Source organism: Chenopodium album, chromosome 8 (genome assembly GCF_948465745.1).
Source record: "Chenopodium album chromosome 8, dcCheAlbu1.1, whole genome shotgun sequence".
NCBI lineage: Eukaryota > Viridiplantae > Streptophyta > Magnoliopsida > Caryophyllales > Amaranthaceae > Chenopodium > Chenopodium album.
Genome location: NC_137841.1, coordinates 38,002,539 through 38,012,117, shown reverse-complemented (window position 1 = coordinate 38,012,117; position 9,579 = coordinate 38,002,539). Strand labels below are relative to the sequence as shown.

The following is a 9,579-nucleotide window of genomic DNA, read 5'->3' as shown; positions in this document are numbered from 1 at the left end:
CGAGTCATGTACACATTGAGTCATGTCGTGTTATCACATTGAGTCAACACTATACACACACAAGCCACACGAATTGAGTCATCATTAAGTCAAGTTTATACCTTGAGCCATGTCAAGTCAATGAGTCAAGCAACACTAAGTCTTAGGTCAACCCTAATGAAATATAAGCAAAATCCTATATTCATAAATAGAAATGCAGGTACATTCTAGTGAGCAAGAACATTCTCGGGTTTTTTTGAAAATCCGCGAATGAAAACCTGACTCCAGCGTCAGACGACAAGGCTGTCGCCTGACGACAAAATCTGTCGCCTGGCGACAAAATCTGTCGCCTAGCGACAAAGCGAGAACGCGGCGACAGAGTCTTCCAGCAAGCACCGGTGCCGCGATGAGATACATGGCCCCCATATTAAATTATGCGGACCTCATAAAGCAATTTCGGGTTCCTTGGTTTTCCAGTTAGCCCCTATAAGAAAATTGACATGATTAGTAGGCGGCTCGATTACAATCGTAGTAAGTGATTGACCTGGCGACGATCGTCTCACTTAGATTAAGCGCCTAAACACTGGCTCATTACAAACACTAAGGCATCAGTTCAAAAGCAAGCACTTATACAACAATTTTTCCAAGATTGGATTGTCATCCCCAACTGACAATATTTCCAAAAGTGGATTGTCGCACATTCTTCTTAAACGACAATTTTTCCAAGATTGGATTGTCATCTCTGGCAAAATTTCCAAGCGTGAATTGTCGTGCTCCTTCTCAGTTTGGCAATTTTTTCATGTTTGGATTGTCATCTCTAACAAGTTTTCCGAGATTGGATTGTCATACACCTAATTCCCGATGGCAAAATTTCCCAAAGGATTGTCGTAGGTCTCTACTTATCATAAATTTCGGCAAAGGTTCCTCAAACGTGGATTGTCATTCATTTCAAAAAGTGGCAAATTTTCCCGAAGTAGATTGTTGGTCGACTCTATTTTTGCAAATGTTCCAAGACGTGGATTGTCAATTGTGGCAATATTTTCCAAAAAGGATTGTCGCATAGCATTGGCAAATTTCCAAGGTGGGTTTCTTGCAAGATTTATATTCCAAGATGTGGATTCTCGATCGTAGCAAAGTTCTTATGACAGATTGTTACAAAGCATTGGCAACTTTTTCCAAAATTGGATTTTGGCAAATTTTCCGAGATACGGATTGTCGCTTTATCGTGGCAACATTTCCAAGGATGGATTGTTAGGAAGCATTAAAAATTGTGCCTAAATCGGATTGTCATACATCATACCAGAGTTATGTTGGCAACTATTCCCAAAGAAAAAAGGATTGTCATCACCCAAAGCATCAATAGCAAAACTCAAGCAGCATTAAGGATCGGTAGGCGTTGATCTTCAGTAATTTTCTTCGGAATATTATCGCAACAAATGAGGCTGGCTTTGATAGGGTAAAGCCGTATCCCCTAATCAAAAGTAATTCCTAAATCCTCTAACTAATGTAGGTAGGGAAGTACGGTCGAATCCACAGAGAAACGAGTCTTTCTATTCCTAATAAATTAAAGTAATCTAAATTATAAAGTAAACAATATGTGAATTTGAATATTAAACTAACTACGAAGATTAAAAATAATGAGGAAATAATATATAAGAGGATCTAGGACATAGGTTCACCAATAAATAATATTCTAGGGTAAAACATAATAATCAATCATCAATGCATACATTAATCAAATCATAAAGGGCTTTCGCTACGTATTATAATCACACAATTAATTTACCGGTATTGAATCTCATCTTTCGAATCTCGACTTAACCATTTATAAATTAACTTGCATATTGAAACTAGACCTAAACATGAATTCTCATCTGTCGAATCTCGAATCAATATTGTCAAACTCATGCATAAAAGATCAGGCCTAATCTAGTCATAGAGCATTAAATCAATCAATAGGAAATTAATCTAGCATTGACAATCAACAACAATAAATTACCCCTTCATATTATTTATGGATCCCCATAAACTCTAGAAATAGAACTACTCACACATAATAAAAACTAAACTAATCAAAGCAATAAAGCAAGACATGATCAAAAGAATAAAGTAAACAACTAAGATTAAGAGAAGATAAATTGTTACCAAATTAAATCTGGAATTAAGAATCAAATAATGAACAAAGTATAAGAGATAGAAACTAATCTAAAAGCTAAGTAGAGAGAGAAAATCTAAGAAATAATTAAGAGAGAGTAAAGAAGAGTAAAGTAAGATGCTAAACTCGTTTTACGGAGAAGTATTTATACTCCGTACGAATCCTAAACTAAAACTAACTTAAACGTCAAAATTAACTCCTAATAATAACACGCGCCCAATCGGGCGAGGCACCGCCCGATCGGGCGCGCCTTTTTGCTTATCAGATAGTGTCTCGTGCCCGGCCGGGCGCGTCTTCGAGCGCCGATCTTTGCTTCCCTCGCCCGGCCGAGCGCGCCTTTGGGCGCAAGCCTTTTTGGCCGGGCGGCTCTCTTGGGCCACTATTTAGACTACGATTGGGCTCCGATTCTTCGGACCAATCTGGGTTTCCTCTTCGGGTCTTAAATACTCGGTCCAAATGCCCCGGTATCAGATATACCGAGCTCTTAATCACCGGTTTGATGGCTCTAACCGGCCCTGGGCTATAGAAATTGGTCGTGTTTCTCTAGTGCTCGTAATTGCTCCATAATATCTCGGGAAAATGCTCCAAAAGTGCAAATCCCTGCAAAAGTCAACCAAATCTACGAAAACACTAGAAAACAAAAATTAGTAATAAAAGTGGCTCTAAAGAGCCAAAAACACTACTAATTATGACCAAGGGACGGGGGTAAAATACTATATAAAATAGACACATCAAACTCCCCCAAACCAAACCTTTGGTTGTCCCTAAGCAAAGATCTCATCAACGAATAAATAAATATGCTTCACCCCAAAAAGTAAAACGATTCAGGGTAAATCAAATAAACATGCTTCAAAATCAACCAATCAAATCCTTCCAATTACCTTTCCTCCCTAACAATTGTCAAATAGAGCAAACCACAAGAGCATATAGAATTCAAGACTAGTGCTCGCACACTCAACTCTCATTTATGTGGCGAGTAAAAGATGTACTCGATCGCTCTCCAACCAACCCCTTTATGTGAACAATGCCCTCCCAACTCACAGTCTCGTGTGTATAAAACAATGAACGCTCAACCTACTAGTCGACTCGAAATATGTCAAATCATAACTTGCATTGATAAACAACACTTTCACATTCATACAACTTTATGCAGAAAGGTCGGAAGGTCTTTAAAGCTTGTAATGTAAGGCTAGGGTAAAGGGTAGGAATCATTTGGGAACAAGTGAGAGAAAATCTATGCTTAAGGGAGCAAATCCTAGTAAAACCCATGATCAAAATAAATAATGATCAACATCTCCTACATAACCAACTCTAACATCAACCAAATATACTCCAATCATTATAAACAATCCCAACACATACAATATCACTCATAAGATATAATAATGAAGAAGTGGAGTGAATAAACAAACTTTATTTTCCAAACTTGATTTTTTCATTGAAGCTCAATTTTTTTCCTTTTGATCAACCGCCAACTAGAACATTTGAACATTGAACATTTTTTCTCTTTGTTTTCTTTTTTTCTTTTGAAGTTCACTTATTTTTTTTTCTTCTAGATTTCTCTTTTTTTCATAAATTCATGCTTTATTTTTTTCAAGAAAATATAACTTTCAAACTTTTCAAAAATAAACATGATCAAAAACAAAGCAACTTCTCAAATCCCACCCAAATTGTGCAAATAATAAGCACACTAAAAAGTCCCTCACCTCACTCACTAATAGCTCCCCCAAGCCAAGCTTGGGACTAGTAACCAATGGGGCAAAATAGGCTTGTAATGTGGTTGATAAACAACAAAAAGTCAAGGCAACAACATGGGTAGCAAGAAGGGAACAAATGTATCTACAATCATCAGGAGGCTACCTGAAAGAATGAACGCCTTCGTCCTCCTCAATGTGCATAATATTGAGCTATATAAACATTACTAATAGTTGCAAACCAATACTCAAATTCATTGACATACCAGGAACTAACACGCATTCCTAACCAAATCAACTAGTCAAGCACTATATTCACAAGCAGTTGGGCAAAATTGACTCATTGCATGTTAAGGTTTCAAGGCAATCAAACATCAAATCATGATCAACAAATCCACAATGATTATCATCATATACCAAGAATCAAAATAATTTTCTCAAGTATGGGGCACAGGGAAGCATGATTTACACTTCATTGGAACGTATTTTTGGATTTTTTTTTTTATTTTTCAATTTTTTTTTGTATTTTTCATATATAAGAAAGCAATAAATCTAACCTAGAAAGAAACAAATCTAACCTAAGAAAACACACCAAAAATAAAAGAAAAGAGAAAAAGAAAGATACCAAATCCAAAATCTCCCCCAAGCCAGAATCAGACAATGTCCTCATTGGCTCGGGAACTAGCCCAGCATAGCTAGTCCTAATCGTCCTCATCCATGGAGCCGAACCCTCCACCTCCACTGCCACCTGCACCACCTGCACCAGAAGAGCTACCACCAAAATAGTCAGCATGAAAACTCCCCCCCGCCGGTCCCCCGAAAGGAATGTCCTAGCCGTACCCATGGAAGGCAGAATAGTCAGTATAAATGTCATGGGCAGTGGGATCCCTATCGTATCCCTGGGGTGGAGGCTGAAACTAGTTAGGGTAAATAGCATCATCGCGAATGTTGCCCCGACGAGCATAATCATCGTACATAGGGTAGAGAGCTATACCCTGGTTCCTCTCCAAGTACCCTAACCTCTGGTCCATAGAGCCTACCATCCTCCTAAGGTTAGTGTGGGAATGCTCGATACGTCCTAAGGCCTGACCTATACTCTGAAGGTCCCAAACTTGGTCAGAGTCAACATGGGGGACGGAGTGAGACATGCGAGGTGGAGAAAATGCCACTTCGGGCTGAGGCTGAGGCTGGGGTGGTGGGACTGGTGGTGCTTGCCCCCTAGAGTTGGCAACTAAAAGGTCATACATGTAGGATGGTTGCCTGGGGGAAAGGCGGTCAAGTTAGGAATAGGTAGGGGAAAGATGGGAAAAGGCTGCTCGGTCCGAGTCCTAATACACCAGTGGGGTGTCTGCTTAGTATCCGGTCGTACCCCCCCCAACTCCTCAAAATACCTAGCAGTCATATAGGTATCTAGTCTACAGTTGGTCAGTTGGTGGGGTCCAACCTCAACAAAACAGGCCTTTTCACTGCTATTCTAGTGATAAGGCCTCTTAAACAAATGGGGGTGCGAGACTGGGTACTGGCCGTGGCATGCCTGCACAAATGGTGAATAATGTACCTACCTATGTTCAATTTCCCAAACCCATACACATAGTGTCCTATAACAGCTAGTTCGTTAGTTTGGGCATTATGGGGCTCGTTCCTACCTAAAAAACACAAACCCGCAAATCTTTGCCAGATTTTTGGGATAGGGTGATGAACAGGTTTGGTACTAGCATGTTGGGGTTCGGGTATAGGCAAACCAGTCATAGCATAATAAATGTCCCCCATTTTATATTCAGCATGCCATTGGTGTGGTAATTCAAAATTTAATTCAAACAATTTACAAAATTCAACATAAGTTAAACAAATATTCCTATTGTTCAACCTAAAAATTAAATTCGGTCCATTTCTACTATTTACAACTTTCAGAGAAGACAAGAATTCACAAGTTAATTCACGGTAGGTAGGATAATGCATATCAACGAATTTTCTCATGCCTATGTCATTTAAAAATCGTTTCACAAAATCATATAAACCATAAGATTCCAAAGTAAGGCGGTGTAACCACCGTGAAGGAATTACCTCGCGCCCGACTAGGTGTTCTAGCCGCTCCTTTTGCTCCTGGCTAGCAATGCGGATCGTCGGCCAGTACGGGAGTTGTAAATCTGGATCGTATTCCTCCCTCGAACTAGAACTCCTACCGAAAATAGACCGAGCCCTCTTTGAAGCCATGGTAGAAATAGGTATGAAAATTTATTTGAATGAAATTCGAAAATTTTTATATAGAAATGTAGAGGATGAAGAGAGGATTAATAATATATAAAAAATTTTAGATTTGGGTGAGAAATGAAGAGAGAATCTTAGAGAGAAGGTAGAGAGAATTTGGGTTTTAGAGAGAGAAGGTTATGGAGGAAAAAAGATTGAAATGAGAAAAACCGAAGAAAGAAGAAGAAGAAGGGGGGTCAGGTGCGTCGCGCCCGGTCGGGCGGGTGCTTGCCCGATCGGGGGATCTGGTTTTTAAATTATACTATGCTCTCACGCCCGGTCGGGCGGAACTCGCCTGATCGGGCGATCTAAACTACCCAATTTCGTATACTCTCGCGCCCGATCGGGCGATCTGATGATGTAATTTTCGCCTCTTCTCGCACCCGGTCGGGCGAGGTTTTCCCAATCGGGCGGACGAATATGTTCGTATACGACAATTTTTGCGCCCGGTCAGGCACCCATGGCCATGTCAGGCGAAAAGACCTGATTTTTTACCCAGCTCTCGCGTCCAGTCGGGCGAGCTTCTCCCGATCGAGCCCGAGGCTAATTGTCGAATTTTGTTGCTTTCTTCTTTTCTTCAATTATTGGCTAACTCTTTTCCTTCAAAACTTTACAAAAACTCATAAAACTTGTTTAATTGCCTCATCTCTCCTCTCATAAGAAAAAGAAAGAAAAACTAGTCTAAAAAGCATTTAAAATACGGGTTGCCTCCCGCAAAGCGTTGGTTTATCTAGGTCCCGCACGACCTTATTATCAAGTACAAGAACTAAGACCCTTGGCCTACCGCTTGATCAGGCGGTTCCTCACCCGGTCGAGCGGTGTTTCGGCTACGACGCGGCTTCCTGACATGCCCTGTGGGACGCCAATTCACCTTATCTGGTGGATCCTCCTTGACTTGGATTGGGGGTTCTTCAATGCTACGCACTAAAGATCCTTCTTTCATTGAGGGTTGCTTCAAATTGCCATTGCGTTTAACACTTGCAACTCGATCCGGCGGAACACTCACCGTAGGCTCAATTTCCACAACTTGCTTGATTGGTTCCACCTCTTCGTCCTCAAAGCCAAGACCGACAGTGTTGAGGGCTCTTTCTATTGCATCAAATTCCTTCTGCCATTTGTCTATCTCATCTGAAAGGGATGCAACACAAGATATCGCCTCCAAGGGATCTTTTTCAAGAGCTTGGGGCTTGTTAGAATAACTTTGAACCACATTAACACTAAAGAACTTCTCCTCTGTCATGGGGCTTTTAGGGGTATTATTAAGATTAAAAGTAATTTTATTGTCCCCTACTGATAGTTTTAATTTACCACTTCTCACATCTATAATTGCTCCTGCAGTATTAAGGAATGGTCTACCCAAAATAATCGGGGTTTGCACGTCCTCAGCCATGTCAAGAACAACAAAATCAACGAGTATATAAAATTTACCTACTCTAACGGGAACATCCTCTAAAACACCTAAGGGGTATTTGAAAGAACGGTCGGCCATTTGTAGAGTAATGTTAGTAGCTTTTAATTTACCCATATTCAACTTGGAACACACATATAATGGCATAACATTAACACTAGCACCCAAATCACACAATGCACTATCAATCATTAGATTTCCAATATGACAAGGGATAGAAAAGCTACCCGGATCTTTTAATTTAGGTGGATATTTATTTTGAAGTACGGCACTACACTCTGTAGTGAAAGCTACTGTCTCTACCTCACTAATAGATCTTTTTCTTGTCAATATTTCTTTCATAAATTTTGCATATGATGGAATTTGTGTGATTAATTCAGTGAAGGGAATTGTTACCTTCAAATCTTTTACCATCTCAAGGAACTTACCAAACTACTTATCCAAATTTGTTTTTAGTTGACGATTGGGGAATGGAAGTTTGATAATTGGCTTTGGAGCATTATTGCTCTTATCTGGAGTGGCCACCTTCTCTGGAGTCGTACCCTACAATGTAGAGTTAGATATATTAGTATTATGCTTTAGCCCTGCAGGGCTATTAGCTACATTGTCTGGTTTAACGGAATCAAGATTAGCATTATTTAATAAAACAGGTTCATCAACTCTGGGCATAGGGGGCCCTTCATAGTTTGAACCACTCCTTAGAGTAATTGCATAGGCTTGATCCGTAGGCCTGGTCGGCTGTGCTGGCAGAGTTCCCTGTTGGCGGGCTTGTAGAGTAGCGGAAAGTTGCGCAATTTGATTATCTTCAATTTTATTATGTGCTAGAATTGAATCAATTTGCGCATCTCTACTCTCCATGTGCTTCTGCATAATAACCAGAATCGCTCTAATTTCTACCACAGCGGGGTCGGAAGATGAGGAGGATTGTTGTGGTTGGTTCTTCTAGCCAGCATTGGGATGGTAATATTTCTGTTGCTGTTGTTGTGGCGCCTTTGGTTCTTGTGGTGGTGGATTTTGAACATTAGTACTCCGGTAGGAAAGGTACTGATGATTCCGATACCCAGGATTGTAGGTGTTGGAGTATGGGTTATTCTGCCTATAAGCTTGAAAGGCATTAACTTGCTCCACGGAACAACTGCAATCTTGTTCCCAATGACCTATAATTCCACAATTTTCACAAAAAGCCTCATTAGCATTATTATTAATTGCAGAAACATTAGCTATATTGGCAGTGCTAAGATTATCTAATTTTTGGCAGATAGAGGTCAATTCAGCTTGCAAAAAGGATACATAGTCAACACTATGCTTCCCCTTGTTAGCAAAGCCTCTAGGATTCCCATATTGGGAATTATGTATCGCCATATCTTCAATAACCTGACCTGCATCATCAACATTAAGATTCATAAATCTCCCACTAGCTGCATAATCTAAAATTATTCTAGATGAATTTCCAATGCCATTGTAAAAGGCTTGGATTAACTGCCATTGTACAAAATAGTGGTGGGGACATTCTCTTTGTAGGTCCTTGAACCTTTCCCAAACCTCATATAAAGTTTCATCGGTTTCTTGGGCAAAGTTCTGAATTGCACTCCGTAGTACGGCTATTCTCTCTATAGGATAATACTTGTTATAAAAGTTCAAAACAAGAGTTTCCCAGTCAGTTATACCAAGTGCAATTCTATTTAAACCATTAAACCACAATTTAGCTTTTCCAGTTAAAGAGAAAGGAAAGAGACTCTCCCTGATTTGGTCTTGTGTGACCCCGGCTTGCTTGATGGTATTACAATATTGATAATAGTCTACAATGTGAAGATTTGGGTCTTCACCCTTAGCTCCACTAAATTGTTTCCTCTCTATCATTGTTATAAATTGAGGTTTAATTTCAAATTGTACCCCATAAAGAGCCGGAGTGGGAGTGAGATGTGGAAAATCTGTAAGCTTTGGTTGTGAGTAATCACTAAGCTTCTTTGGAGCCGTCATCTCTGATTCTGGATCTGATGATACCTCTGAATCGCTAGAACCAGTTGGAGGGTCTCGGTGATTATTATTATCACCAGAATCCGCCAGAATTTGCTTGTAGAAGTTCTTCTGTCTAT

General features: G+C 40.0%; 1 non-coding gene across 1 annotated transcript; it reads left to right on the top strand.

Annotated features, from left to right (window-relative positions):
• Positions 1–8,975: 8,975 nt before the first annotated feature.
• Positions 8,976–9,082, top strand: LOC145557101 (small nucleolar RNA R71). The gene has a single exon (XR_014092175.1). It is a non-coding gene; the product is annotated as a small nucleolar RNA R71 (small nucleolar RNA).
• Positions 9,083–9,579: the final 497 nt, after the last annotated feature.